Source organism: Diadema antillarum, unplaced genomic scaffold, assembly GCF_040938485.1.
Source record: "Diadema antillarum isolate AM-2024a unplaced genomic scaffold, OU_Dant_1.0 seq00000386_RagTag, whole genome shotgun sequence".
NCBI lineage: Eukaryota > Metazoa > Echinodermata > Echinoidea > Diadematoida > Diadematidae > Diadema > Diadema antillarum.
The window spans coordinates 2,628,904-2,641,437 of record NW_027271384.1 but is presented as its reverse complement, the minus strand read 5'-3'; the positions used below and the strand labels follow the sequence as shown (position 1 = coordinate 2,641,437).

At 38.0% G+C, this 12,534-nt stretch overlaps 1 long non-coding RNA gene across 1 annotated transcript; it reads right to left on the bottom strand.

The window, feature by feature from the left end:
- Positions 1–9,027: 9,027 nt before the first annotated feature.
- Positions 9,028–12,534, bottom strand: LOC139731917 (uncharacterized). The gene is made up of 4 exons (XR_011710998.1): positions 12,495–12,534; positions 11,891–12,035; positions 11,079–11,173; positions 9,028–10,414 (listed from the first exon to the last, which is right to left on the bottom strand). It is a non-coding gene; the product is annotated as an uncharacterized lncRNA (long non-coding RNA).

Genomic DNA, 12,534 nt, shown 5'->3' with positions numbered 1-12,534 from the left:
AAAAGCTAAAAGTCAGGCAAGATGACGAGTTTTCTTCCATGAGATACAATCATTAAGACACACATCTATTCCCGAAAGTTGTGTGATTGCTTATAATGTGCTAAAGAATTGTGTTCATTACATGAATCAGGCACTATACAAAACGGTTGAAATCTACTGAAAGTCGAACTTCGTTTTTTTTTTAAATTTCATTTCCATTTCAAGCGGGGATAGACTAGAAATTAGTTTGTCTATACTGGCAGGAGACATTACAGTTTTCCAGTACATGCTCCGCATTTAAACAGTCGCCATATTTTCGTGGTCAGAATCAGATAATGGACACATGATATATTATAAAAATAAAAGTACAAAACAACGAATACGCCATATGTACAAACATTATGAACTTCAATGAATTAAACTTACCTGTGACATTCTGCATAAAAAACAAGCACGCCGATTAAATAATATTTTAACAGAATTAATAGAACACACAGCGATCCTGCGTGGCAGATCAAATCAAGTTTAATTGGTGATAAAGCTAAATGAAGTTAAAAAGTTGACTTCTGTTCGTTTCTCTTTCAATTCATGAAAACAGAATTACATTGTATATCTATTGAAGAGGATTGTCTCTGTTGCGAACGATCGCCATATAGCACTGTTAGTCTTCTGCGCTAATCCGAATCCCTAAATACTTTAATTTTTGCTTGATAATGTAATAACCCTGTTATAACTTTATAAAGGACTCGCAAATTAAAAGTTTCAAACCGTATACTAAAGCATTAGTACACGGTGTATTTCAAAAAAACATTTTGAATGCCTTGTGTGTTAGCATGTGAATAGCATCAATCTGCCTTTTATTTTCCGTACGTAAAGCGCACAGAAACGTAACCAAACGTTACCAAATACAGTGAAATGCATTGTACGGCGTGGTACTATCATTAGAAGTATATCCCATTCCCTTTTTTTTTATTTGCTTGAAGCAGTCGTCAAACCATGTGTCATTTTCGTAGCAACATCACTTAGGAATTAGAATGTATGAAGATAATCGTTACTCATTTATTTTGCGCTACTATTATAGCATTTACATTTTCAATTTTTATTGACATGCGGTATTATGTTACTGTATGGTTACGATTACGAATGTTGGTTATGAATTCAAAAGACTGGTTTATTAATCGAACTATACAGGTAACAAAAAAAACAGCTGTTTTGAAAGTAGTTCGATACAAGTTCAAAACGCAATCGAAGTCATCGTCATAGGGGGAACTGATAGCTCTAGAAAACTTGTTTAGGCTAGTAAAGATTGCCGTATGCAATCTTTGTAGAAAGTTTTGACTTAGGCCATCTTTTGAGAATTTTGAGAAATTTTATAAAGAATTATTTGTTTTGATTATGTCAAGAATTAGTTTGAACTATGAGAATAAAAGGCGCGGTTACCCAAACAATGTCGTAGGTCGATTAGACATGATGGGTAAAGTAAATTCATGACTTGACTAATTTTTACTGAATTGATGATCTCTTCTGTAAACCATCAGTTATGTCTTGTAGATAATACCTCTGTAATCGTAGTCAAAATTCTTTTGAGCGATGAGACGAAAACCAACAAACAAAATGCCGTGTATCATCGCTCGAGATTCCACCATTTGGCGTCACCCGACCAACAATAAGTGACAAATCAAATGGAATGTTATGTTGTGGGACAGCAGACTGTGTTACGATTTTTAGATGTTTCGAGCAATTGTTTTAAAAAAACAGAAAATGAGGCAAAGTTCAAGAAATTAGAAAAAAGCAAGTAAATGCAGGCGATCATGTTTGATAATCAAAGTAAGAGATTACACTCGGCCGTGCGGATGTATATTGATTGCCTTATTTACATGTCTGATTTCTGTAAACTATGTTATATTTAAATTTAAGTTCCCTTCCCTCCTTGATAAAAGTTGTGTTGGGTTTTCGCTACATCAAGAGATGACCTATACATACATGAAACAAAAATTCTGTACGTTCTGATATAATGCAACTGCTTGTTTGTTTGTTTGTTTGTTTGTTTTGAACTACCATGGTCTTTGTCGGGGGAAAGATGAAGAAAAGTAGTAGAGTGTATCACTCTCAAATCCGGATGATTGCGATAAGTGTGTATCCCCGCCCTTTCTATACAGGTAAGCTTGGTATCCTATTATAAAAGCCTGCATGTGTCACGCAGAAGAACTGATTCCGCGATCACTTTTAACCTTTCATAAAATTCACGTTTTAAGATGGTAACGATAGCTTGTATGAGATAGGGAAGTTAGCGTCCCTGACTGTGGTTCTGAACACAAAAAGGGAATTGAAAAATTATTTTACAAATTAGCAGACATAATGCCGATCCTCCAACACTGTTGCTCCATTCCGTCAACTGATTCTGCTATCAATGGCGAAGAAAGAATACTGGTTGCGTGATTATCCACGCCTTGATAGCAGGAAGTTAACCTTTCATTGTTTAAGGCTTCGTTGATGCGGGGTTTACTCGGATACAAAGCGTGAACAGTGTCGTCCGAGTTCTTTCATTCGAAATTCCTCAGAATACGAAATTCAATGGGCAATTAGCGCTGCTACTTCGCAAAGCTGTTAGCCAAATTCTTTGCAGACTTGACCTCTCACATGTCAGCTACACGCAATACACGACAAACAGCTATCATTACAAACATTCTGATTAAAAAACAAAACAAAATGAAGAAGCACACTTTTGAGTAGCGACACAGCTTTCTGTCCCTTTCTCAAGTAGGTCCTACTTCTAATAAATACACAGATGACAAGGGTGAGAATATCCTCCAAAGGGAACACGAGCTATTTGGGCATTAATAATGTTTGTCTTCCAATTTCTCTCCATGCCGTCACGGCCCAAACCATTATAAGAAATAGGGCAATAAGTTTTATTAACCAGGGAAATAATAGTACGCATTACATATATTTGGCGAATTATCACACGCATTGTCGACTTTATAAAAACGAGAATAATTGACAACTTAGGCCTTACTATATCTCCAGAGATGAACTTAAAACAGCAAGTCACATACCAGGGAACGAAAGTTATGATTATTTGAATGAATTCATTAATGAGGCCAATTAATAACCGTTGAAAGAGTACACACACGCATAAAGAGTTTTCAAGTTCGATATGTCATAATTGTATTAGCTCATAGATAAAGTATCATAAATGTTGCGTGATCGTTCGTTGAAATTAAGTTTTCAGCGCGATTTGTGCGTCACATCAATCACCACTTCATGAAATGGAGTGCATGTATCAAACGAAACTCGCTGGTCATGCAATCGATAGCCTTGGTCAGCTCACTATTATTGCGTAATTCTAAAGCCCTCGCCGCTTGGCCGCCGACGCCGCCGCGCACACCATGCTTTGTTTTGTCTTTAATGGAGTCAAGAGCAATGCCTCATTAGCATACACCCTGGCAACGGAGGCGGAGTCTCGATCGGGCAAGAACAAAAGGTGCGAAACGCAACGCAAAGGCGAGCGTTCGAAAAAAAATGTAACCGAAAAAAATTGTCTCAGAAAAACTGTGATTTGGGACACTTGTACTCATTTTTACACGCTGAAATTTTCTGTACAAACAGATAAAACCTCAAGGAATCAAAATCCGTCATAAAAAAATTTGGACCCGAGCAGTGCTTCCCCTTCATTTTCGGCTCATTACGGGAAAACTCCCCGTGCGACTTATGACTCATTTTGTCGGAGCGCCACAAAGATAAACACTTGGTGCACCTGTCACTAAAAAGTGGCACTGATCCTCTTTCTCCTACTATGTAATCCATTGACTTATTCTACCAACGAACATCCGTGACCAAAACGTTTTCCTTTTGTTATTACAAGTAACTTGAGTGCTGAACATTATTCACTTTTGGGTATGAGCGGCTCGGTGATTTGGTAATATTTTCAACTAACATTAACTTTATTCGCAGTGATATATTTGTAATTATCAGCAATTTCCTTTCTCGGACAGAACGTCCGTGAGCTAAACTTTCAGAACCTGTAACAGTACAAATTGTCTCCAGATCCTCATTAGAAAGAAATTTAAATGCACAGAAATTACAGATTACGCAAAATTCCATTTTCCTATAACTTTGTTTTCAGTGTTTAGCTGTTTTTGTATAATTAGAGGGAAAACAAGCGTAAAATTGTGAGTATATTTTCAACTGTTTCTTCATCATGATCACATAACGCCTTAAAAATTTTGAAACTACTGCCCTAAACTCATTGGTTACTTTATAAAACTTTATTTGTGGCTATTGGAGCTAAAAGTTTTAAAGAATACGGGACACTTTCGGGACAAGTTATCCGTATCGAAGGGATTGCATACGTCACGGACGTTCGCTGGAATTGTCACGGACGTTCGTTCTACTGATAGGGTCATGTTCCCGGACGGATAACTAATCGGCAGAGAGTACCTAGCCTTCCTAACTCTTTCAAAAATTTTAAAAGGTATTGTCAATGCAAATTATAAGAAATTTGACATCCTTACACAATATGTATTGCTCAGAGGGGGATCAGGAGGTGAATTTTCAGAGAAAATATTAATTATTTGCATGGTTTTCGGTGAATTGCATGGTCAAAAAACTGCGGACAAGCCTCAGTCCGCTCCAAAAATAACATACAGCTCCTCGGCTAGAGAGCCAAAGGTAAAATGCACCTTCGTCATCAAAGCAAGATGGTGTCCCACTCGAAAACGTTTTAATCATCACGGACGTTCTTTTTTCTCGGAGGTTCGTCTAAAAATATAATTTCGGTTCCTATTTGACAAAGGATGGACAGAAACTCAAAACAAACATATTATCGTGTGGCTAGATCTTAGTTGATTACGACTCAGAACAATATCACCAATAGCGTTTATTGGGATATGATCTTTATTAGAAAATAGCGGAAGCACGTCCGTGACGAAAACTGAGTATAATTTTGCATAAAAGAATATTACGTCCCATGTACAGCCAGCAGACGTACAATTTTTGCAGGATATGTGCCATAGGTGGAACACCAAATTTTCGTATACATTAGTTGGGACAACAAAGTAGAATTTGCAGCAGCGATAGAAATAAAAGCACCACGGACGTTCGTCTGTTTGGGACTTTGATATTTCAATTGTTCTCTGTGATTTTATACGTGCTCATAAAGTTCTTATAATTTTGTGGTTCATACCCATGATATGTCAGATCCAGAACATAGTCAGATATTAGATGCCACGTACGCTTAAAAATGCACATCATTAGTTTGAAAAACAAAAATTATTGTGAAAATAGCGTTTTTACCGTATTTTTACGCTTTAAGTCCTTGTCAAATGAAAAATATCAGGCAAAAGTCAACCAAACCATATATTTCCTGAAAGGAAATTTACCAATCTTTGAGATGACATGAAAAAATCTGGTTTCTTAGATCATCCTGCCGTGTTGTAAGGGAAAGAATGTCATAAGGTGCGAAAATTGGCATTTGTACATCGTTCAAAATTCTCACCCATATACATATACAGTCAGACCATTAAGTTATGTTACTCCCGCACGCACTGCGCACGGCGCCACTTCGTGCGATTTCGCACGGGTGCGTATGGCTCCGAGCGCCCCCGTACGCGCCCGTTTGAATTCGTGCGCCCGCGTGCGGATCTGTACGCTCGCGTGCGGATCCGAACGCCTGCGTGCGAATCTGTACTATGCGGATCCATACTCCATCGCACGGACCTGTGCGGGTTTGGCGTGCGATTTCGCACGGCCCCGTGCCGCCAGTGCTTGGTTCCCCCAGTGCATGGTACGTGTGTATCAAGCGTACGCTGTAGTATACCGCGTGCGAGTCCATGCGCCATTCCCCGACAAGCGTGAACTGTGATGAGACGATTCTCGACAAGTACAAGTGTTGTTACTCGCCAGTCGTCAGTCGGCTAGCCCGAAAAAACCCGTCCAGAATATCCAAGTGCTCGCACGCGTGACCTCGAGTTGACGTTGACCCCGCAGATCATGGTCACTGAATTACGTTTTCACATGAATTTTCTTTTATTTGAAATGTTAAGGTTAAAAACTGAATGCAATGTTGTTAAATTTTCCAAGAACGATAAGAAAGATTACAAACTTCGTGGCTAATTACCGGTAATTACCGATGTCCCGGAAATAATGGGTTCAGATATTCTTCTAAAATTCTCCTAAAAGTCTTCTTTTTCATCGTAAGGCAACAACGAATGTCATAATACCATGTAAAAGGAAAATCACTCAGCTTTAATATGATACCGGTACCTAAAGTGTAACGTTATGATTAGATTGGTCAGTAGCTAGCTGAAAGCTAACGTTAGGGAAGTCATTCCCTTTTACTCGGCACGAAATCGCGAAAATATAGTACTGTCCCACATATAGAAATTGATGTGTTCCCTCGATGCCTTTGTTCGTGCGTGTAAGGCTGCGTTCACAATACAAGTACAAGGTAACGGTATTCGCTATTCGCCATTCGGGCACCCAGTACACCATCACCCGCACCATCAACTCCCCATCCCATGCAGTGAATATTATTTTCTTCCTCCTACTGTACATCCCAGCAATCTTATTAGCAATTTCTAAACTTTGTCAGAATGTCAGTCGATCTACTTGCTTGTTTTTGCTTCCCTTAAAGGGCAAATCCAGACCAAAATTGTTATCATTTCATAAATGAGAGATGGTATGCGCTGCAAGAAAATCGAACAAGCTCGATTCCCACTATATGCTATACACACACAACCTAAATTGGTAGGCAGGACTAATAAGAAGCTAGTCCAGATGGTGTCACCCTGGACTAGTGTTATTCTAGTAATGCTAGCTTGACTTGCTTATTGGACTACCGTGAAGTTAGTAATGACTACTGGACTTGGTAAGCCAAGGCAAGTAATGACTTCTGGACTTGCATAATGCTAGTCATGATGTTAGTTAACACTGCTGGACTAGGGAAATCAAGCTAGTAATGAGCATAAAACTACTCATCATGTTAGTAGTGATTGGTGGACTAGTTAGGCAAAAGATAGTCAAAGAGTGCTGGACTAGCACAAAGCTAGTCATGTCTGCTGAACTAAGTTACTAGCTTTGGATTTCCATGCTAGTCATGACTGCTGGACTAGCATGAGACTTGTAATGGATGCTGGACTATGCTGAGTAAGGCTAGTCATTGCTGCTTGACTAGAAAACGACTAGCTTTAAACTAGTGTAGATGGTGTCAAGTTACACTAACATAGAGCTAGTACAAACAGCTAGACTAGCTTATTGCTGGTCTGGCCCTTTTGACTAGCTTTCACCAAACCTAGTGCAGCATGCGTGACAAGCGAAAGCTAGTCAAGGTCTCGGAGATGAATCTGAAATGAAATTACATGTATGCAGATAATGTAACTGTGACGAAAATACATTAAAACAAAAGCAATAATATCAGGTTAAAAATCTCAAATTTTATTCATCCAACGAATGCAGCAAATTAATGTAGGCATCATGAATATCACAAATGAATCTTACATAATTGAAAAGAAATTGAATTGCAGCATTGAATAAACATATGAATATACAGGGTTACATAAAAACACTCAATGCACAATGGGAAGCATGATATAAATCAAGAGTCGAGCTCTACAACTGCATATCTCCTTATATACAACATTTATATAAAATTGAACCCGTAAATGGCCATGTGTTGTGAACTTGCAACCCAAAAGGGTGGACCAAAAAAAAAAAAAAATGTTATGATTCATTGTTATATGAGCTCATTAAGCACATGAAATTGTGACACGGCAAGTGATAGAATAAAAAAAACGATGAAGGTGCGGGGGAGGTGAGGGGGAGAGGGGAGAGAAACGGTACACATAAAGTCTATGGGAGCGATTTTTTTTAATTATGTGAATAACTTTGCTATACTAGGAACTAGGCAGTTGATTTTGGTTTTTTCTTACAGCTAGGACAGGTATAATAATCCAACTCCAAATGCATTATAAATTTCTCAATGATAATTATCTCAAATCAAGTCACAAAAGCTTTAATCATATGACCAAGTCAACTTAACACTATGAGAGCAAATTTATTATAATTCATAATTTTGGTATAATATGGGCTACAAACTTGATTTGAGTCTTTCTCATCCTTCTCATTATTTCAGCTTCATAACGCATGTTTTATTGTACAGTGTATTAAGAACTATAAATTATATGTGGCTATACAACTCGAAATCTGTGTCAAGGAGTAGCCGCAAGGCAAAGTCTGAAACTAAAGCAGAAATTCATTCCCAAGGATTGTGTACTAAATGTACAGTACATGTATTTTGGAATTTAATTAGAGAAATCTGACTCTGGTTGCTTTCTTACAAATGATTATAACATAGGCATATAGTAATAACTCATTGAGATAATGTGTGTGGTTCCTATACAATTTCGTTATTACAGAGTATATTTCATAAACTTTCACACACAAACACATTACTGTCCATAAGAATAAGATGTAATGAGGCTTGCAGTGATGTAACATCCAATACAAATGTAGGTACATGTAATGTATTAATCTGATCTAAAAATACAACAAACGGAACAAATTCTCTAAAAATTTCAGATTTTGACTTTCTTTTTATATCATGCCATTTTGTACAGAAAGGATGCATTTCTGAAGGTGGTATCAAGGTATGAAATCAGACTAGTACAAGACCGATGTTAGTACACAAAACAGTCTGTCCAAAGGGGTTTTCCGAGGTATTGTCATGAACAACATTTCATGAATATTCTTTATCTTTAAGGTATCTACTTAAAACGTATCTTGACTGTAATGCTTTCGGGTCTGGAGAGCAAGATTTTTTTTCCTCTCTTGGGGGCCCTATCCTCTGCCCCCCCCCCCCCCCCCCCCCCCCCCCCCCCGAGCTCCAAGGAGGTTATCATAGGTATTGAGGCATTGTCATGAACGTATATTCTTCACCTATAAAGATATCCACATACACCATATCTTGCCTATAATGCTTTTGGATCTGGAGCACAAAAGTTTCTCCCATCTTCCCTTGCCCCCCCCCCCCCCCCCCCCCCCCTCGACCACATGCTCAACATGAACAACCTTGGGACCCTACCCACTAAGGATGATCCCAACCAAGTTTGACTGAAATCTGGACTCCGGTTTGAAGAAGATGGACATGTGTTTTTTCCCCTTGGCCCCCACCACCGAAACTTGGGTCTTTCCATGAACAAACTATATTCTTTATAGGTAAATGTATAGATCTACAAATAACATATTAACTGCATTGTTTTGGGGTCTGGAGAAGAAGATTTTTAAAGATTACCCCCTTTTTCCCCTTGGGGCTGTCCCCCTGGGCCACATGCTCCACATGAACAACTTTTGGTCCCTACCCCCTAAGAATGATCCCCACCAAGTTTGGTTGATATCCGCCCACCAGTTCTTGAGAAGAAGATGAAAATGTAAAAGTCTATGCACGACGCATGACGAACAAAAAGCGATCGATCGCAATAGCTCACTCAAGCCTTTGGCTCAGTTGAGTTTAAAATAGACACAATGAACATTACCCACTTCACTAGCAGTTGTTAAGACCACATTTTGAAAACAGTACATGGATCGACCAGTCTCTGTCCTAAAAATAGATCAATTTTTTTTTTTCACCAGAAAGCCAGTTTCTGACTAAAGGCAGTTTATTGTGTTACTGATATTTGATCATCTAATATTCAAATTAAATATCAACTAGCACTAATTGACAAAATTTGAAACAGTTAACCAAAATAAACTAACAATTATACCTCAAATGACCTTGTTTTTTGACTTTTGAGGCTTTGACCCTGTCATGTGACTTCAAAGTGTGTCATAAGGGGAAAGTTACCATAGTGCACCTATTATCCAAGTTTGGTTACGATTGAAGTTCAAAAAAGTTACTGAAACTGTAACAGATGGACACATGGAAGGAAGCATGGATGAACATACAGAATTTGGATCGTTTTGTGTCATCACAATATTTGGTGAATACTGCCAGTTGTTTGGGAAAATAAAATCTTCCCTATAATAAGGTTGTTTTCAGGGCAGCTTGAAGTTTCAAAACAAACTCTTTTCATCGACGAGCCCTGTTCTACTTTTAGTGTTGAAGTGCTGCAGTACGTCCTGGTAACAGCTTCATGTTCAACTACAGATGAGCCTGATGAGGCTGACTCTTCAACAAGAATGTAAGTTCCAACTTCAGAGGAGCATTTAATGTATCTCAAAAGAGGAAAAAGCAAGGATATGTACGTAGGCCTATACACCGATGGTAGCTGTCTCTTCTCGTTGGGCTTCTAATCTAACGTTGGAATTGTGTTCAGTCAGGGGCTTGGTGGGAGCTGCAACTACTCTCTCTCTCTGCCTGAGTTGATGAGTGGTGTCATAGCTCCTCAAGGTCTCCAAACGATACTCAATGAATCCCGAGATCCTTGTCATACAGGTACTCCTGAAATATAAGAATGCATTGTAGGTCAAAGCTTTTTCTCGAGTCTCAACAAATTTCACTTTGGCACAGAGTTGACTATAACTGATGAAGATCTGATAGCAGTAGAAATACATGTAGTGGCATTCTTATGGAAGAAAACGAGAATAGGTTTATAATAAATGAACGGCGCAACTGGCATGTTGGAGCTTACGTTACATTACGTTACGTTGGAGTTTACGTACATCCAACCTAAGTCATGGAATCAGACCAATCTGCACACAAAATTTATTAGACATCTATGAACATGTACATCAAAGATTATCAAAAGCCCCCACATTGCCTGTATATTTGCCCAATGATTTAATTAAGACATAGATGCAATTAATTTCCCTGTAAAGGCCATTTTTTTTTTTTTTTTTTTTTCTTTTTTTTTTTTTTTTTGGGGGGGGGGGGGGGGGGGGGCTCATGACCATATCCTGAACAACTTTGGGTCCTTGCCCCCTAACTAAACAAGGATGATCAACTCCTAGTATGGTTGAATTCTGTCCACTATCTCTGGAGAAAAGTTGAAAATGTTCAAGTTTTTGCAAGCTAGATGAATAAGATACCATGTATGTCACTTAAGCTTTCTGCTAAAGAGGGCTAAAAAGTTGTAGATCACATAAACTTATGAGTATAAACTTACATATCCTTGTGCACCTTGTGTGGTGTCTCACAAAGTGGGGTACTGCATCGCAACTGCCTTGGCTTCAACGCGTCTTTTGCTCACTACTTGGGTATCTGAATTTAAAAAGGAAGCAAGAAGAATGTTAATCATATTCTACGAAGCAAATATATAACATCAAAAAATTGACCCTCATTTCAATCTTTTAAGGGGCTGAACTATTTTCATGTTTTTTTTTCTTGGCATTAATTTCTATTGCTATTCAGTACCGCTGTTTCAAGTACATTTATTCATGTGCTTCTTACACCAAATATCAGTTAATACAAATGAAAATTTCATGCAGATGGGTTAAGTGTGGATGTGCACAGTTAGTAGAAAAATACAAGATGTGATTATCCATCGAACTTTATGGCAAATCAATTTCCATTTTTTTTATTCATCATTATTATAATTATATCATAAGTATTAGGACTATTATCATTTACATGTGGCCCAATGGGGCTACCAAGAAAATAAGTCAGCGCGGAGTCTTGTAGGTACACTCTGTTTACATGTTTCATACAAGTATATCAGTCTTTATTTTTAAATCTATAACCATCACTTCATTTACAACGTTATACTTACCGGTCCCTTCATTTTTTCATTTTTTTTTTTTTTTTTTTTTTTTTTTGGGGGGGGGGCACATTTTAGACTGTTATTCTCTATATTTGAGAAGACAAAAACAAAAGTGAACAGGCAAATTAGATGGTGCTATATTGCATGGAAATGTATAGTACAAGACATGACAATGGGAAACTGGTTTTCCAGACCAGTATTCAAACAATTGAACTTACGCTGTACAGTTTTCTGCTTCCATTATCAACAAGAAATATGCTACGATGATCTGGATAAGCAGGTGTCTCCTTGGAGCAGTCAGAACTCCTTCCATCAGCTATTGAAGTATCTCCTCCCCCTTGGAGTGATGTGTGTGTTGAATTCCTGGGCAAATAAGTAAAATTTAAAGGTTTTACAAATCATACAAATTATGGCATGAGGATAATAGGTCCCTCCAGTTTACATTATAAACTTGAAGTGCAAAATCATTTAATATACATATTTGCCATAAGCAACGTTCAGCTCTACTTACACAACTCAAGACTGACCATAACATGGTTTTCACTTCTGTCGATACAGCAAGTACACATTTTTCTTAAATACGAGTACTAACCTCTCAAGGCTTTCATTTTCAGAGAGAAGGACAGCTCCAAAACTGCTCCATGAAGAATAATTAATACTTGAAAATCATTTCTTCAAACAAAACAAAACCAACAAAGCTTTCAGTCTCTTAATGTAGCCTCTTATGTAATTACTGAGACTCTAGAATGTAAAATAAATGTGAATCAATTTCAAACTAGTCTCCCTTCATTAATCATCGTGGAAAACAACAGAATAGCTTACAGCAGGGTTAGTGCAATGGAAGTCCATATCTCAGAGGCTC